The following is a 19,699-nucleotide window of genomic DNA, read 5'->3' on the forward strand; positions in this document are numbered from 1 at the left end:
CCGGCCCTCCCGCCCCGGCGGCCGGTCCCCGCCACCTCAGCTGCCTTGGAGTGCGCGCACCTGGCTCCTTCAGGAAACATCTCCCCGACGAGCAGGAGACGAGAGCTCCGAGCCTGCCCCTCGGCGCCCCGGGCAATCTCAGCTGCCCCACGGGTGTTAAACACACTCCCGTGCTGCCTTCTGTCTTGGCCCCTGTGGCTCTGCGCCTTCCCAGCTGGGGTGGGTATTCAGTGCTGCCTGGGCACAGGGCTCGCTCTACAAAACCTTCCACACGTGGTTGCCTTTCCTTCTTCACATYATGTTTTGTTCTTTCTGAACTTCCACTCCATATCTGGCCAGGGCTTTTGCTTCAGTAGCCTTGCACTGTTTGATCTACAAGGCACTCCGCTGTCTGACTTCCCTGGCTCTTCCCACAACACTCCAGCCTATGTCCCACATCTACTTTTTGCTGCATTGCTGCAGGATATTTCTGTAACAATTAATAATGGGTCCTCTGCTGTGGAAACTAAACAAAATCCAAAACMAAACTAAATGGGGCATAAATATTCTTGCTTGCTGTGAAGGGAGAGGAAAGATACAGGAGTTTCTGCAGGTACTGGGAAAAATAAACATCATATTTTCTGGGAAAAACAAACAGACCAAACAAACAAAAGCACAAATCAAAGAAAGGCAAATAACAGGGGCAGGCTTTGCACGGGAATCTGGCTCCACACCTGCTTTCACACAGACACCCACCTTGACATAGTGCCACACAGCTCCATGGCTGAGCACATGGAGGACTGGCACAGAGTGGCGCCAGTTTCAGTATTTGTACGTACCTGCTTCTGGGACTCTGGCCCTAGTCACCACTCTGGCTCTCCTGGCCGAGCTGCTCAGAGTCCCTTGCCACAGGAGCACATTGGGCAGTGGGCATGGGTATCAGTGGGCACACAGTATCCTTCATACCCTTGTGTGCTACATATGTGCAATTTCATTGTTTGCAGCATCCAAAATGAGGTGCAGACAGTGTTAACTGATGAGCTGAACGTGTGCTCATAGCAGAACACTGTGGGCTGCATACCTTGGTGAAGTTACARTGGGGAGTTTTTGGAGAGCTCTGTGGGACATGGGGAGCCAAACCTGTCCACTGCTCATCTCTGCGGATTATGGGGCAGCCTCCTGCAGAACTACACCTGGGTTTTGTTTCATTGCGAGGTGATCACTGYAAGGAAGCTTGGGAGCAAGCTGGGACTTGGAGCAGCCATGCACAACATAGGGACTGTAGTCCAGAGCTGAAGCAGGGAGCTACACTGGGGCAAGCAAAGGGAGTCCTGTATTGTTGGAGTCTCCAGATGGCTATTTTTCACCACTCGTGGAATATTTCCTTCAAGAACTTGASTGCTACTGCCTGGGAGAGGCTTTTRAAAACAAAGCAGCATACCAAACAGAAGAGTCTCTCGATGACAGAGAGCTCGAGTTAAGGCACATCTGTTCGGTATATTGCTGTCTTTCGCAGCCTCCYGGCTTTGCATCCCACCGAGCAACACTGGTCAGTGTACCCAGTGTCATTGCTCTGAATGGTGTCCCTGCTGCTTGAGCATCACTGCTTCATTATCCCCTTTCAGTTTTGGTTCTCCCCTTCCTAAGTGGCATTTTCAAGGATGTGGTCCCCATCAAGCGATAGCATCAGTCCCATAGTGAGGTATGAAATGCCAAAGTGCAACTTTGAAAGGCTTTTTCTGGATWATGAATCAAGGACTGACTTGAACATTGACTGGTTAAACACATGTAATTCTCATATGAGACATCGGCTGTTTATGAGAGAAAGTACACTTCACAAGCAAAGCATCACAGCTAGAGAAAAAAAAAAAAAAAAAAAAAAGGAAAAACAACCACACTGAGAGATATGGATATTTGGGTTAAAAGCTTTAGCAAATATTGGGTCAATAGTTTTAGTGAATAAAGAGTACCTACTAGAGTCAGGGATCTCAGCATCACAGAAATCCAATTCCAGCCTGTTATCTGCAGCAAGAATTGTCCTGTGTGAGGAAGGTATCATATATAGTGGGAGTCTGGGAATTGCAGTCGATATAGTTAATGGAACAATGTGACTGTGCCACTACTCCCTGACAAGGATGTCTGAGCTTGCCCTGAGGGCTTGACCTGCAAGGCAGGAGGAATGGCCTCAGCATGCCACTCCAGCACCTACACTGCCCCCCTCGCTCCCCAGCTGGTCATGGGTGACAGAGGCAACAGAGAGAACCCCCATGGGAGCTGACATTGCTCAGCAGGCTCAAATTCACTTGCTGCTTTGTAAATCACAGCTCTGAGAACGGAAAAGCCACGGCACTTATCACCTGGAGGCTGAACAGTATATAAGTTATTGGAAAGGGTGAATCTTTGCAGAGTTCACAAGTCTGGAAGGGTTTTTATTTTCCTCAGTTGTTTCTTCACTGCTTGCTCTATGCAAGTGCATCTAGGGAAGACAAAGGGTTGAATATGAAGGTGTGCAGTCATCTGTCTGGATGAAACTATCTATCCACCATGCTCACTTGTATGGACTGTGCAGTCTTGTAGGCTTTTCATTTAAAAGAATTCCATTACAAATGTGGATAACTCAGGAAACAACCAACATGTCATGCTGCAATGAAYATGGACATTTTCCTATGGCAATCTGAAATTTGTTTCTTTTCAGGAAAGGAATTTTCTGTAATTASCCCAACTGATATTAGTGTAACATCTAATATTAAATTATAGCCTAAATCAAGACAAGGAATATCTGGGATTGCTGATACTTTCTTGTTTATGCAAATGCTTCTCTTTCAAGCCACATGGGGCCAGACAAGTAATCACTATATGCTGGAGAATCCTGAGCAGATGCAATGCACCAGCAGTTTGTTTTYAGGATTTCTGGAAAACATTGAAGCAGGTCCTCAGCTGGCACAATCTAGCAGAGCTTCTTGCCTCACCTCTTTTCATCCAGTTTGGAGCCCTTTTACTTACACCAGCTAATGGAACAGCTTTTTGCATTTGGCACACAAACCTACTGACTCTTGGCTTCTAGAATGTTTGCCATYGATGCAAAGGAAAGATAACTGCAGGATGTGAGATAGAAATGGTACTCCCAACGGTTTGTAGGGGCAAGTTTACAAATGAAAGCGACAGGTAGACAAAGGCATATAAAAGAAGAATTTCAGTGAGCCAAATTGCCCAGAGACTTAAAAGCAATTTCAAAGGCTATGTACAAARAGTTTCTCTCCTCTGTARTTCTYTGCAGCAGTGGCTGCARCTCACTTGGATATAAGCAAGTGGRATTCAGCYCTAGCATCAGCCCAGGTATGAATGGGGCAGCATGGGCTACAATACAGGCATGGTTCAGCACCCAACAGCTAAACCCACATCTGCTGTGGAGTGTCTTCTACACAAGCTGCAATCACAGCTTCAGATGCAAGGGAAAATATAGCAACCTTTCACTAAATTCCAGTGACATTTGCTCTATTTATGCACAAGAAAGGAGAAATGCCACATTAAATACTGCCAAGAAAGTTTCTGACTCTAATGGCAACCACCATTCCACACAATTTTGTTTAAATCATCTAAGACCTTTGTCTTGCATCTGTTTAACACTAAACCTGCACAAAATGCAAGGAACATTTATATGCGTAAGCCTAAGTGTCTATTTTATTCCAAGATGAACAAAAACAGTTTTAAGCATGCTAATAATATAAATCTTTTGAGTTGAAGTGTACAATTCTGTTGAAGGCCACTAATAGAGAGAAAGGCTGAAAGATAGCCAGGAAATACCTTCCARCAATGTAAAACTACATGCAACAGTAACCACTCCTTCTCCTTGCAGGTTGCCCTACTTCGGTGTGAGCTACAGGTTGGGAGAAGAACAGAGAGCTGCATAATGTAAAATAAATGCTCATTTAAAAAAAAAAGAAGACAACATAGAAGATACACTTGTTATGGGCAAATAAGTAGCCAATAATTTATTTGCTGAATTTTGCCTTTTCTTCTGGTTTACTTGCCTGGAAACAGTTTCTTTTTTTTAATGTACTTGTTAATTATTTACATTTATATGTTTTGGTAACCCTCCCACTTAAACCAAAAGAATGACTTCTGTTATTTTAATAACAAAATGGTTCAAGCATGTGTTCTTGAAGATATCTGGGGTATTTACCTAATTCAGCTTCTAGGTAGAGATTCCAAAAAAAACCTGCCAGAAGAAAATGAAAAGCTGCTTATGTTAAATGAAAATGCCAGATGAATGTCAGTGGAATCTGAATTCTTGTATGCCCATCTGGTAGACTCATTAAAACAAAAAACTAAAGAAGAGGAGATTATGTCATTAAAGAATGCCTGCAAACAAACAAGGAGCAACTAAAGTCTTTCAGGCAGCTGTAGAGCTGACATGCTTTGTTTCTAGTGTTATGTCTGAAAACATGTATTTTCCATGCCATTCTGCTATAGCAATGTCTGTGTTTTGGCTTTGGTTGAACTCGGTGATCTTAATAGTCTTTTCTAAACTAAAAATATTCTATGATTCTATGACTTTTATGGACAAAGTGCCCAGCACTACTTCTATTGGGCACCATTTTAGCAGCTCCTCTGGATGTCAGGTGCCCACCAGAACCACTCTATCACACCCTCCTCAGCTGGACAGGGGAGAAAAAATGTAGCAAAAGGTTCATGGGTTGAGATGAGAGTAGGGAGAGATCACTCAACAATTACAGTTACAGGCAAACAGGTTTGACATGGGAAAATTATTTTATTACAAATCAAGTCAGAGTGGGACAATGAGAAATAAAACCAGAACACCCTCCCCTACCCCTGTCTTCTTCACCAGCTTGCTTTACTCAGATTGTCTCCACYTCCTCYCYCACTGCAGCACAGGGGCACARGRAATRGGGYTGTGGTCAGTTTAGCATGTTATCTCTGCTGCTCCTTCCTCTTTAAGAGGAGAACTTCTCACACTCATCCTCTGTTCCTGGGTGGGGTCTCTCCCATGGGAGAYAGTTTTCCATTAATTTCTCCACTGTGARTTCTTCCCGCAGGCTGCATGAATTGCTCCAGCATGGGTCCCTTCCATAAGACACAGTCCTGCAGAAAGACACTGCTCCAGTGTTATGGGCCTTTGAGTGTTTATGGATATGGACATAGCTCAGTGTTATTCCACAATGCAGTTTTGTCAGAACAGTGAACAGAATAATGCCATGTCATGGTCTCCTATTCCTCATCTCTTGGTGAGACTGAGTTGATATAACTCAGCCATTGCTGCCTTGCCAAACACCTTTCAACACTGGAACTAGTCAGCATTAAAATAGCAGRATATAAGTGCTACTTAYGAAAGYCCTTGCAAAATTTRTATTTAAAGCMTCAAGAACAAGTTCCCCAGGTTCCYGCCTGGTGTCACAAAACCYGAGTCCAGCTTTGGAAATGACAACCTAATGAGAAGCAAGGTGGGTAAATKAAGAAAGCCCTGAAGCTTGTCAGTCCTGGGTGCTGCTGACTGCCCAAAGCACACAATCCCCAGTGATATGGGATCTCTGCCAGTGTGGTGTCTGGACATCAAYGTTCACACTCTGGGAACTGTCAGGAGAGAAACTGGTGGACACAAGCTTTGATGATGGGTGCCATCAGAGATGCAACACTATCTGTCCAGGTTCAAGACCATTTCAGCTGCTAAAGCTCAGTCAGCACAATGAAGTGTTGAGTCCTGAAGGCTTCATCATGGCAAGCAGCAGTCTAATGAAAGGTGTGTCAGCTTGGCCACGCTTACCGTGGGTTCTTCCAAATAAAACACAATTGTGGCTGCTTCTAAAACAGGAAAAAAAGCCTCATCCCTCTGTACTGTGCCCTCCACAGTGAAAGAATCCTGAACTGAAAGGCCCATGATTTTAAGCTGTTGTTTCTTCATGATGCTTGTGCATCTACACTGCAGATGGTGGTAATTTTGAGACATGGCCAAAAAAAAGCTTCAAGCAGAAATTTGGTGATTTTGAGGCTCTACACAAAATCCTGACATTTGGCATTTTACCAAAATTTACAGATTCACATCACAACTCCAGCGGGTAGAGTTGCATGGACAGGACCTGCAGCACAGCCTGTCTATGTGATGAAGAGTTTAAGACTTCTAGACCCCCATTTTCACCCTCCTCTCCTTTACTCCTACAGCAGTCAGCTACTCTGRCAGAAACTAGGAGCATTAAGGACATAGCCCAGGAGGGGCTACCCTTACTYACGGCTCCTCTTTGTCTGATGAGACCATGGCCAGCAGCTCCAAGCAGTGATTGCAGGGACATTTGCATGCTGCTGAACCAGGGAGGGTGACAGGGACAGGGATGGGGATGGCAAGCTCTGATCCTGTGAGGAAAGAGCTCTCACCAAGCTCGGCAGTCATRGGATTGTGAAAGGATGTGCTTTGTGAATTTGAGGGTTCATATTTCAACTAATAAATGTCTTCTGGGCCTCTATGAACTCCACTGATTTACAAAGTTGTTTAAGCTTGTTTGCCCTAACAAACTCACCTGCCCCACCGGTAGGAGCAAGTGACAGCCTATTCCTGATAGGCACCTCCATGAAACTCATGTTCCTGGGAATTKAGGAGTGAGAAGACAACTCTAATTTTACAGCAGTAGAGGATATTTGTCCTCTGAGATYCTTCTGTTAAAATATAAGGCTATTGTTATGGCTCTATTTGGCAAGAAAAGAACTAGGATTGATCAATGGCTTGRGCTTACTGTTTCCTCAATGACTACAACTGCTTTGCTCTCACAGYGTTTTTTTAGGGCTATGTTTACGCCAGCTTCAGTCCTACTCAGGATACTTGGAATTCAAATAAACTGCATTGCAMTGCATTTTCTGGCAGGCACCCAGTGCAATGAATTTCAAACTAGTGTTTGATTTTGACAGCTACAAGTCAGAGAGGCATCTCACTAGTCAAGACTAATTCTTCCAGTTGCTACACAGCATGACCCTGTGAATTTACTGTCAGTCRCATTGCTGAGGTCACGTTATCCCTCAGTAACAGCACTCTGAAAACATGGTAAACTGCAGATGGYGATCTGCAGAGTTAGGTGACTTTGAATCTGTGACATTTAAGACCTGAGATTAACTGTGGGTATATCTACTGATATTTGGAAGAAAGATAAAGGATTTTCAACCTTTAGGGTAACTCACATAGACTTAAAATATTTAGAGTTATTTGTGGTTGCAGATCTTAARCAGATAATTGAAAAAGTGTGGGACAGACATGACTTTTCATTAATTAAATAGAAAAGAACTTTATGGAGGTCAAGAAATTTTCCCAAATATATTATTCATCCCTACCCCCTCCTGATATGGTATATATTTTCAAGCCAAGATTTTTCAAAGAGCTTTACAAAATGCTGCTTGATGAGCATAAAGACAAAGTATCACTCAGACCTATTAAACATTCTGGCTCAGACACAAAGCAAGCGATTTACGGCTATCTTTAAAGGGGAATCCTGGCCAAGGCATCCTCCCTCCTGCTCRTTTTGCATACAGGAATTAGCCAGAGCCCCACAGATTCCTCAAACTCTGCGAGCCACTTTCCAGCAGCACAGGGATGTTTGTGCTTCCTCCTTCTTTCCTTCCAAGCAGCTCCATTGCCTAAATTTTCATGTCAGCCTGGTGACTGGAAACAATTGCTGCCATTGCACAAGCTGRTCTGCAGAACATTGAAGGGTTGTGCCTGATTTCTGCGTGAATAGTCTTCCTGTCACCAGGGCCATGAAGAAGGCCAGATCCATGCACAACCCTGGCTGCCACCCTACAAGAACCGGCTGCTCCTGCTCCTGAGCTCAGCAGCAGGCACTGTTGATATCTGGCTCTCAGGATAAGTCACGTGGAGGTTTCCCTCAGACAGATGCCCCCAATGTGGCCCAGTGTTGCCTGACTGATCTCACAGCTTGTAGGGCAGCGTTGCCCCTGGGCACAGCTGAGGCTGTTCAATGGGGCTGGAAATCGCTACCAGGCCAGCTATGCCTGTGAACCAGGCACAAGGAGGATGCTCTGCTGAGCATGACACAACTATCATATGAGGGGCACAGCTCTGCTGCTGTAGCATCAAAAGAAAGAGAATGGTACCATGATCTGTCTACCTTGAAAAATTAAAAAAAAAAAAAAAAATCCAGTGGAATTCATGAAAATTGTGAACTGAAACTGATTTAATAGCATCAGCCAGGTCATTTCACTTTGAATGAGAACATGTGTGCAGACAGATAGAAATGAAACTTAATTAATTCCCTTACTTCCAAGTAATCTAGATTACCTCTGCAGGCACTCACCTTTGAAAAACCCTCACCACATCGTGGTAATTTCTCAGCAGTCTCTGGTGCCTTGCCCTTGTATGTCTTTCCTTTTTCTGCTTGTAGGCACTTTATGGCAGGATTAATCATTTTTCTCCTGCTGTATGAAACCCAGAAGAAGGAGACCTCCACCTCTGTTGGAATCTGGCAGCATCAGAATGAACTGAGGCTGGTGTGCCTCAGAGTCAGGGCTAAGCTGGGTGACAGCACTCCATACGAGCCACACTGCAAGGAGAGCAGCCATCAGTTTTCTGGGAGAAGAAAATTTGCTTTTGCCTGAAGGAAAGCTGCTGCTGCGAGTTAGATGCAGAATTCAATATTTCCTCATACTTAGGATACTTGGCACTGTGGTTACGAAAATAAATGACAATCAAGTCTTTTTCTAAAGAAGTGAGTACAAAGATAATTTTGATGCAAATTCTTTTCAGAAACCAATTTTCCCCATGAGAATGCTGGCATTTAAATGCATTTTAAGAGCTAAGAAAAACACTTAATTTGTTCTTTGCTGCCAGACAGGAACACTGTGTTTCAGATTTGTCTCAAAAACTTCCTGAGCAAGTGGGTTTGCCTTGTTAACCTCACTCTTASTTGTGGTTAGCTTCTGCTAGGTGCCAGTAGTGCTTTGAGCCTATTGAATGTTTTTCAGGATACTAAAGAGATGAATGTTTTGAATACACATCAGAACTTATCTTCACTGTTCATAAAGGACACATAATTGAARTAGAGATAAGGTTATTGTTTTGAAATAAAAGAGGCAGAAAATTATTTTCCATTTCCTTTTCATGAGGACACTGAACCACTCATTCTGATTCAATGGATCAAAAATTCTGCCACCCCTCTTGGGTTTTTCTGTCTTGAGCAAATGGTTTCATACCATTCATTGGAATGGTGCAAAATGGAAAGAACTGAAMCTTCACTGATCAGTGTTGTCAGCRCCTAGATGGCTAACCAAGGAAATCTGTTACATTCAACACTGAAGTGATTTCCAATGGTCCATTASAGCTAAATGTTTTTCAAAGTCTCTCTAATATGAGGCGGTGGGAATTTAGCCTTAGGACAAACAGGGCCTGGGAAAACTGCCCACTAGAATTGTTCCAACTCTCTAGAAGGGCAATCGAACATAAAGACATCATCTCTAGTTCAAYGAATCCCTCAGTGGGAAATCACTGCTGATCAGAGGAGTACTGTAGGGAACAATTACTACACATTTTCTCTATTCTTATCCTCTTCCTGGGGCATCAGCCTTTGACCATGTCCAAAGACAGGACACTGACAAAGATCTAGGATCTAGGTGAAACTTTGGTTTCACCCAAACAGACATTTCTTGGGCAGAGATATGAGTTGTCACTACAGAGAGGAGCTGCTCTGGTCATACCTTTTCAGTAGAAAGCTCACATAAGGGCAAGGGGTCAAAATCGCATTCCATCCACATTCTCCACGAGAAAGATCTACATGGACTTCCACCAAAGACAACTGAACTCAAACCACATCTTTCTGACTGAGAAAAGAGCATGTACAAGAGCTGCTCTGAGTCAAACACTCCCTGCRTCTTGCAGAGAAGGCAGCTATCCTTCCCCCCAAACCAGAGCTGAGGAAAGCCAAGGGACATGTTATGATTTTAGTCACCTACTGTTCAGTATGAAGTTTTAATCCTGCGTACACCCATAAAGCAGCTAGCCAAATCTAYCCAGCTTCMATTTATCTACCTAAACACAAACTAGCATGACCCAGACTGGACTTAAGCAACTTGTGTATRTAAGTAGAAAGCCATGAGAGTGCTCCATTCCACGCAGCCCATTAGTTGCACCATCCTAGTAACAATGTCACTGCAGACACCCTTATGCACCTCCGCTGCTCTGTCACAGCCTCACAGAGACCTGATTCCGGTTCAACATCTGAGACACTCATCCCTGAGGCACTGTGGGGTTTGGGTCCCTACTGTCCAAAAGCCTTCCTGCTACTGCAGTGCAATGATTGCAGCTGGCAAGTTAGCTCCTCGTTAAGGCAGCAGTACCTTGGGTGCCAGAGACAGCATTCCCTGAGAGCTCACATGAGCTCACGATCACCAGGAGGTGCGTGGAGCCCAGCATTACAAACCCCCACACAGGAATCAAGCTGAGCAGCTTCTGGCCCATGGGGACACAAGTCAAGGCCAGGTTGGATGTGGCTTTGAGCAACCTGGTCTAGCRGAAGGTGTCCCTGCCTATGGCAGGGGKTTGGAACTAGGTGAYCTTCAAGGATCCTTCCAACCCAAACTTTTACATCATTCTGTGACAGTGGTGCTTGCTGAGACTGGGGCAGAAACATGAGACAAACATTCATTAGTTTCCCAGGAATCCCAAAGAATATCACTAGTATCTTCAGGGGCACAATGATTCTCACTTTTGGTACAATGATTCTGGTCTTTGATGTGTCTTAGGTGATGATATTGTGGCTTAATTAGATCATGCTGGTACCAGACAGTCTGGGACCACTAAGATTCTCGGGTGTGAGGTGCTATGGCCTGGGGMGCTGTCATGATGATCCAGGATTTCCTCTCCAAAACAGGGAGGAGRGAATACACATTTCAAACCCTCCATTCCAAAGGAATTTGTGAAATTCCTTCAGTTCTAGTTCACTGACAATACTTTAAGCCCCACCTTCTGGTGAATGAYTAAAGTGCAGGGAGAGACAACGCTCCGAGTCAAGTTAAAACAAGTTGTCAAGGCAATACTATTCAAATAGAAAAATGCCTGATTTAAACTTTGAATATTTCAGGACAATGCACTGGTCTTCAACAGAATGTCCACAAAATAGTTTCAAAAGTCATCACAGTATTTTATTTCGAGTAGTTTTATCATGCTGGATTCCATTTTCTTCACTTGATATAAACTGTCATGCTATAAAATAAACTTTATGTTTTAAGCAGTTTTCTCTCTCTTCTCAGTAGTGGTGGTGAGCACACACAAATCAAAACTAGTCCCATCATAACCACAGGCTGAGTCATGGGGTGACTCTGGAAAGTTGTGAAGGAGTATGAAGAAATGGGGAGATGGCCCAAGAGGGCGCTTCTCAGCRGAAAAGCACCCTCTGCAAAAAGGCTTCTCACTAASTCGTGCTAACCAASAGGACAAATCATCMATTTCTGAAATCTCTGACCCTCTCAAGGTTACTGAAGAACCTCAGGCACAGATGTTAAAACCCACTCTAGATATACCACATCAAGCCAAAATCACATCAATACCATTATCTTTTTTTCCCATCTAAACTACAGCAACTACTCCAAGCCACAGCAAAAAGTGTCTCTGAAGTAAGGGAAGCTGCGGAAACACAATCTGTAGTTTCTGTATGGCCATTAGTRAAGATGGAAGAGAGTTCCACCTTCTTTTGGCACAATTTTTCAAAATCTTTAATACCAAGCAGCTCAAACATCACAAGACACTTTTCTAGTCCTGATGGAACTAGAGATAAGAAATGTTCCCAAACAAACCTACTGAAAGAGAGGTTACACAGGAAGAGGCAGATGGAAAGACAGCAAGATCCTGTTCTCATATTGTAATCTAACTTTTTTGTTTCAGAAGTTTTAAAGTCWCTCACCAATAAGAGTAAGTATTGTATGTTAATGTTTTCATCTATTAGTCCTATTTGAGAGCAACCGGAAATTCTTCTTTTTGAGGGAAATACTCTAACAATCTATAATGGTCAAGTCTACCTTCCATGTGGAATGGGGCATGAGATCTGTCAGCAGAAATGGAAATAGCTGGCCACCAYATGTTCCTTATGAAGACCATGATTTGGATCATTACATGTTACTTCTATGTGTAATCTGACTCTCAAAGTTCCACACTGACTGATGTCAAGAGACAATGCTGTGAAACAGAACATAAAATGTGTTACATCCTGTGCTACCCCCACACACAAAAAGAAAACATCAAATGAAACACATTTCTTTTCACACTGGATGACCACCAAGTCTCAGCCCAAGGACTCCTCCCCTGTTACTGGGAGAAGGCAGCAGGTAGTGATGAACAGGTGAGTGCCTGTGGATGGACAGTAATTTACTTTCCTCTTAGACATAGCTGAACACAAAGTGCATTCTTCAGAATATTTATAAAAGTGCAAGGGCTGTGGAAGATGAGTGACCTGGCTTTGTTCACACTTTTGTGGGGAAGCTAAACACAAATCCAGTGGATACAATCACTGCAGAGGAAATCAAATCAAGGCTTGCAGGTCTACAAGTCTTTACTGTTTTAAAAGAAAATATAATTAAATAATGATGTGGTACACAACTTCCTGAACTCATGCTTCTCCTATCTGTCAGCTCACCTCACTCAAAAGAGCTTAAGCTTGCTACACAAGCAAACCCCTGGGCTTACCGGCCCTCATGCAGAGGGCCTACTCATGAGAATGAGCTGTATCCAAAGCATTCCAATGTAGGCTCAAGCACTTTCTCAAAGTTTAGAGCTCTTGATTACGAATCCCTCAAAGCAAAGCGTCTTCTGTGCACAATAAAACTTGTGGTGCCACGAGGGGGAGCTTGTGCTGTGGCTAAAGCTCATCACTCCCAGATCAAGAGAGAAGGACAGCTCAGCAACATTCACAACTGCAGCCACTGGAAACTCCATTCTGGAAAGACTGGTTGAAAATTGTGACACGTGAATACGTAGTGCACACACACTTTAATAAAATGTTCCTTTTCAACATGATCTTAGGTGACAMTCATTGACTTTGCCTTGAAAAAGCAGCCAAACCCATATCTCACAAACTGTAACTCATAAACCTTAGCAATTTCCTGTTGCTCTTAGTCTGTTAAAATCACACAAAGTGATTTGGAAAAGACCTGTAAGATCATTGAGCCCRTCCATTAGGTAGCACTGYCAAATYCACCACTAAACCRTGTCCCTAAGTGCCACATCAAATAGATCATGATCATAATGATAGTTCAAATAAAATGAAAATTCCTATATTTTAAAGGGATAAGTAAAGCAAACGAATAATGAGGATCAGTTCCAGACATCCACTGAGATAACTTACACACACAACAACCGTCCTGGAGTTAATTTTACTCCTTGCTGAGCCACGTTCCAYTGCAAAACCATCTTGACAGCTGAAGTAAAAGCAGGTGAACAAGCAATCCCAAAGGCAAGGAATCTGCCTCATCAGATTTAGCAAATAGAGGGACTTGAAGTCTGCTTGAAAACCCTTAAAATCACAACCGTGCTCAGAGACAATACCAGTTCAAGCTCAGTTCTCAAGCGCTTTCAGAAAAGAAGCAGTTTGGTAGCCTGCAGAGATGAAAAATGCCAGGGCCGCTGTCGGACAGCCAAGAGAGGMGGGCTCAGCAGCAGCGCGTTTCCCACGCGAGGCGCGGACAGCGGGAGGATGCGGGAAGTGCCGGGCCGGCGCCTCCAGCTCAAGAGTTTCGGGAGTGGCCGAGCGCACACGGAGCCCTTCTTTTCTCTCCCCTCCCGTGCAGCCACCCGGCTGGAAGAAGTAACAGGGATCCGGGCGAAGTTCCCGACAAAAATCCCGGTAAATCTCTGTTTTGTTATCGGAGGTCGTTGTCGCTGTTTAGAAAAAGAAGCGCTGGGAACTTCTCTAAAGTGTTTAAGGGGAGGGGTAGGAGCCTCGGTATTTTAGGTTTTGCTACGTGTGGCTCTAATTAAAACAGGTAATTGTTGAGAGATAGCATAAAGATAAATACCTTCCTCTCTCTCACAAAACCAAATTTCTCGTTCCCGAGGAGCTGATCATAGCACAGTTTAAAACCATCATCAGGTAGGTGATCGATACTGGTGGGTCGGAGCTGCAGCTGGGCTTGGATGCTGTTCTCCAAGCAGGTGTTTCCTAGCGCTGTGCTGGGACATCTTGCTTCCTTTGGTGGGGAGAAGGATAAAGGTGTTAGTAATGCAATGGCTTCCTTCTCTTGTGAGTGTTCAAAGAAAATCAACAGATACTTTCACAGGTCCATTTGGGGAAAAATGTGGTCTTTTTTTTTGCATTCATAGTCTCCYTTCTCCCAGTCTGTACTGAATAAAGACTGTGTAAGACGTCTGTTCTGCTTAATTCCTGCTTGATGAATTTGGTAGTGGGGCTCTGTCATCTTGTTTTGCTTATGACTGTCACTGCCTTGCTCTCTTACTGCACCTGGCTGAATCTGCTCAAGTTCAAAGCAGCTCTTGAATGTGAGTGGCATGAAATGTGATTCTAAATTATTCTTTATGAAACATTACAGCGAAGAAGTCTAGGTAATAACAAGCAAGTCAAAACCACAGACAACTTCAAGCCACATGAYCTCAGCTTTATCCTSCAGCTGGCATTTGGMCACAGAGAGAGTCTAACCTGGGYACTTGTCATCTTGTGACMGCTAAGMTGGTCCAAGCTCACCACTGTATACAACATCACCACCTTCAAGCAAAGGAAGAAAGAGGATTTCTKCAAAGGTATTTTAAATCTCTGAGTGTGACTTTAGGATTGCATTTATTTCCCTACACAATCTAAAATTAGCAGGTAAAAATTGCAGAATGTAAAGGATATGTACTATATAAGTAGTACTATAGTCCTATAGTCCTACTCTATGTCTTCTAATGGAATAAATATCAAATAGAAAAATCTGTCTAAACTTATTTTGAAAACWGCATGGCCAGCTTATGCAGTAGCTAGATACATGGCAAGGTTACAGTGTTATTCTCTAAGGAGCACAGCATGTTTATTTTAATATATCTAGTTCAATTTGAGCACTGTGGAGTCTCCAAGTTCTGCTATGAGACGTATAGATAACTTCTCACAATCCTTCCTGTTTCAAAACATAGTATTTATCACAGAAGTGTAAAATAGAGTAGCATAGCTTAGGCCTGTTAAATAGATCAGTATCTGCAATGCACATGAGAACAGAATTTGCCACTGCAAAGGAAAGAGGTTGCAAAATCTATTTTGTATAATCCAACTTATATTTGAGGAAATCGATGTGCGATCATATATAGATTTCTGAATAAAAGGCAACTGCTGCATGCTTGTACATTTAATAACTTTAATTATGCTATATCCTTATACGAATGCCTATGCAGTGTAAATGCTTTTTACGAGATACTGAATGGGGTTTTCTATCCATTATTTTCTAAATGGTGCTACATTTTGCTGCATGTTAATTCATTTTTTGTGGTCGTACAAAGTGCAAGCAGGAAGACGCATGATTTTAATAAGCTGCAAGCAGATATTCAAAATCATTATAGAAACATATTCTTATGTAAAGAGTTTTAATTGGGCAAGAAATGTACCTCCTTTGGACAATGGGCTTGGTTCACAACAATACCTATGTAATTAATTTTTTTTTTTTTTTTTTTAAATCCCTATATCACTAAATGGGGCTATTGACTGTGCTACAAACCATTACATCAGTTTGCTTTGGTACCTTTGAAAATGTTAATCATCTTCATTTACTAGGAAAACAGATGACCTGTCCTGATTCAAGCTGAAAAAYAGTGCTGTACATGAAAAAACCCAGTCCTGAGCAGCCATTGTGTTTGGTACTACAGGATGAGTGTAGCAATCTTGCTTTTTTTTTTCTTTAAACAATACTTTCTCATTACCTTRATACAGTGAGTTCATGCTACTTCATTGTGAACTGGGCCCACTGTCTACAGTATTACTGTTCATAACCAAAGTTCAATGTAATTAACAACTTGGATAAAAAAAAAATATTTTGGAAGAAAAAAAAAAAAAGGTTTAACTGAGGTTTTGGAGAGCTGGCTTGCTACAGTGTTACTTCTGTTCCAACTCGTTTTAAACATACAACTATCACTAGCTAGAAGACTGGTGGCTAAGACAGCATTTTCAGTGATAATATCTCATACTGCTGGAAACTAAGTTACCAATGATATAACATAAATCAAGGTAGCAATGCATTAGTTTAAAGATATGCAAATATTGATTTTAATGCTACAGCACAATAGCTATCATTTTTCACTGCTTTGATATCCAAGGATTCCTAGAACTACACAATTGTATTTTATCTGCTTCATTTTTTAGTTTCAGAACTTTTATTCAAAGCAAACTCCCATTTCTTTGTACTGCACTGAAATAAGGAATCTTGTTTCAGTACATAATGCTTTTCTTATTCCTTCTGGTCTGTTTCTGTCAGTGTTTATTTCTACGAGCACCAAATCCCACATACTATCCCTTGGTGTCCAGCTCCTGGTCTACTGTGCATACACACCCCAAAGACACAACAGGCACCACTGACAGTCCACCTGGTGTCTCCATCCAGGGCTCTGCAGCTCTGCAGAGCCTGAGCAGCACTGGATCTGGTACCAGACCACTGGGACTCCTGCAATAAGATCCTCTTTTCTAGTAGATTCACATTAAGATTCTGGTTGAAATCTGGGAARGCAGRCACTACTCTGCACTTCCCAWTTCTCAGGAGACTGCCAGAGTCATTGTGATTTTCTGTTGCTGGGACTGCTGTCACATTCTGCTAATACTGCAAGAGTCCTAAATAAATGAASACAAATCTGCCTCTGATTTCCATCTARAAAGCTTCTAACCAGGTCTACTGCTAAGTACTTTGCTCTACGTAGACGCACGTTCCCAGCATTTTGGAAATGACAACACTCAGGAGCAAATAATATTCACAGGAGGTGGGAGAAAGCTGAATGTCCCAACATGAGCACTGGSCTCAATAGCATGTGCTTCTRTAAGAGCTGTTTTCTGTTGCACCAGAAAGGCAGCTTTTGACTGCACAGGTCCCAGTTAGGCAAGCAATAACTGCTGCACTGTGAGCCTGAACTGATTTCAGGTGCAGCAGGAGTGATGAGGTCAGAAAAAGGAGAAAYAATCAATWCCCATGCAGARAAGCTTTACCTTAATTCCCAAAATACTTATGTCCCCCATTTTTCTCTAAGAGCATCAGAGCACCTCACTTTCACATTTCATATGCTTTTTGCAAGACAATTCTACTTGGTTATTATTAYTTAGTGCAATTTTTCACAGAAAATTAAGTATACACTTAAAAAATAATCTGCATTTAGGAACTCGATATTCTTTTCACATATGCAGCTTCACAACAATCATATGAAGTTGAAAACAAAATATTAGTCCTGTTTACAGAAAATAAGCTTCAATTGCTTACTGTGCTTTGTATCACAACAGTTGGTTTGCAATATAAAAAAAAAATTAATTCATCTGCTGACATGTACTTTCATGTGAAATTTCCTTTCCAAATATGCATTTTCTCCAGAGAGATATGCATGGAAATGTTCAGATACATTCCCTGAGAATACAAAAAAAAAAATTCAATCCCACTAGCTGAAAAAAATCAGCTGCAGTGTCATGGCTGCAGGCCATCTCCACTGGACTGATTCAGAGAGAAGGAAAGGATTTTATCCTGTTCCCTGCCTTTGATCACATCCAGCAGGATTTGTGTTCCTGTGGAATGAGGTGATGATGATGGTGATATGGATGAGTCCCCTCTCCATTCAGAACCAGACGCACTAGCATACAATGAATAACCTTTTATGACACCGCCTAGTCCTAAATAGGCCACCTTTCAGGTAAAACAGATGATGGTTTCTTACAATACTATGATGTTTTTAATAGGATACACCCTTTTCAGAGTTGATCTCCACCTCCAAGGCAGGACATACCTTTTACCAGTTAAAGTAGGGCACCTCTTTTGAGTGTGTGATTATTGGGCTTCTGCACATCAGGTAATGGATCTGATTTTGTGGACAATGCTGTGAGYAGGCCCCAGGGAGCCTGTCCTGAAGGGGATGTGGAAAATGAAAGACACACACCCCCACTGTCGCAGGAGCAACCTCCTATGGCAACGTACACCTTTTGATGGGGATTGCTCAGTTTTTAAGCGTGGTGTGCACTGAGGGGCTGTGTGCTTTTTTTATCTAATCTGCCTCACAGATAGTTAATTAGAGGGTTTTAAAACTATTAGCAGTCCCAATATTTACTATGATTACACGGTCACAACACAACCTGTAGTACTGCGGGTACCTCTGAAAGGGCAGACAAGCAAATAGAATTTCCCTTCCTGTGGTGTAGATGCTGTAATGTTTTCCTGGGCTTATGTGTTACAGCTGAATTCWTCTAAATAGGCTTGTTGCCTTCAAAACAAGAGATCCTGCTCCCTAGCATRCAGAACTTCTGCTTCAGGCTGCTGTCTTCACCTCTTTCCAGATCATGCTCTGGTACCCATCACATAATGAGTTGATCCAAGTCACTAATCTGCTGTAAAACTATTTCTTTTTTTTTATTGCTGAATTTGTTTTCTGCCAGACTAGTGACCTGAATTGACTCATTGTACAGTAAAAGGGAACCAGTGAAGGGGAAAGGGGGAACAGGAGCTGGGTGYGCAGAGGTGTGTGTTGGTTGGTGAGAGCAGGATCTCCTCTTTAAGAGTAGCAGTGAAAGGAATAGCAGATCCAATAGAACCTTTGTAAACAAACAAGCAGGGAATTCACTTTTCAATGCTAAACTGCTGCATTATGGTCCCGGAGACACAGTGGGCTGGTCCTGGGGCTAAAATCTGCACTGCAGGGCACTGTATTCTKCCTCCATATTGTGTTAGTTCTCCAAGCTGTTTGTGCTGTCTTTGAGTGGCTGGCAGTGTTGTATTGTTTTTGTGAGCTTATTCCCAGCCTSTATGTCAAGCCAGAATTGATTCAAGGCTGGTTTTAAGCCATCCATATGGCARCTATCGACAGAAGAAAGCACCACAGCACGCAYTGCACTTAWTATTCTGAAACTTTAGGAGGGATGWAAATGGTACATCAGTCTCATGCAAGCCTGKGCTGCCTGAAATTTAACTATTTACTTGCTACTTTAAGTACTCTTACTTCGCACTTCAATAAGAAAACATACTACAAACTAAGGGCAGGCTTTTATCAGTCTTTTTAGTCATCAAAGAAGCTAAATCCTAATTTCCTTATTTTTTACACTGGCTTCTGCCTCCTAGTAACCTGTGCCTGTAATGAAGATTGAAAGAAAAAAATGGCTGCTCACTTAAAAAAGTAAAAAGCATCACTTCCAACTTAAATATGAACCAAATGAAATACAGCACTTCTGGCATACAGAAGCTCAAGCAGAGTCAGTCTCAATACCATATACTTCAAAACATTATGCATTCTAATAGYTAAAAATGTCAGGACATGTTCACTGGAAGGCTGGAGGAGCCTAAGAGGCTTTCAGCTGAGCCAAAAGGGAAAGCCCTGTTGTGCTCCCAGCTCTTCCAAGCACTGAGTAGCTCCTCTCACCCAAGGAGAGTTCACCTGTGAAACTGATCATAAGTTATTTAGTTATTGCAAGGAATTTTACCATGTACATTAAATAAAACTGCTACGACATCTGTTATGCTGTGTGACTAATAAAAGCTTTGAAATTTGAAGAAAACAGAAGCACTT

The sequence above is a fragment of the Malurus melanocephalus genome, unplaced genomic scaffold (genome assembly GCF_030028575.1).
Source record: "Malurus melanocephalus ecotype Western Australia unplaced genomic scaffold, MMel_1.1 scaffold_38, whole genome shotgun sequence".
Classification (NCBI taxonomy): Eukaryota; Metazoa; Chordata; class Aves; order Passeriformes; family Maluridae; genus Malurus; species Malurus melanocephalus.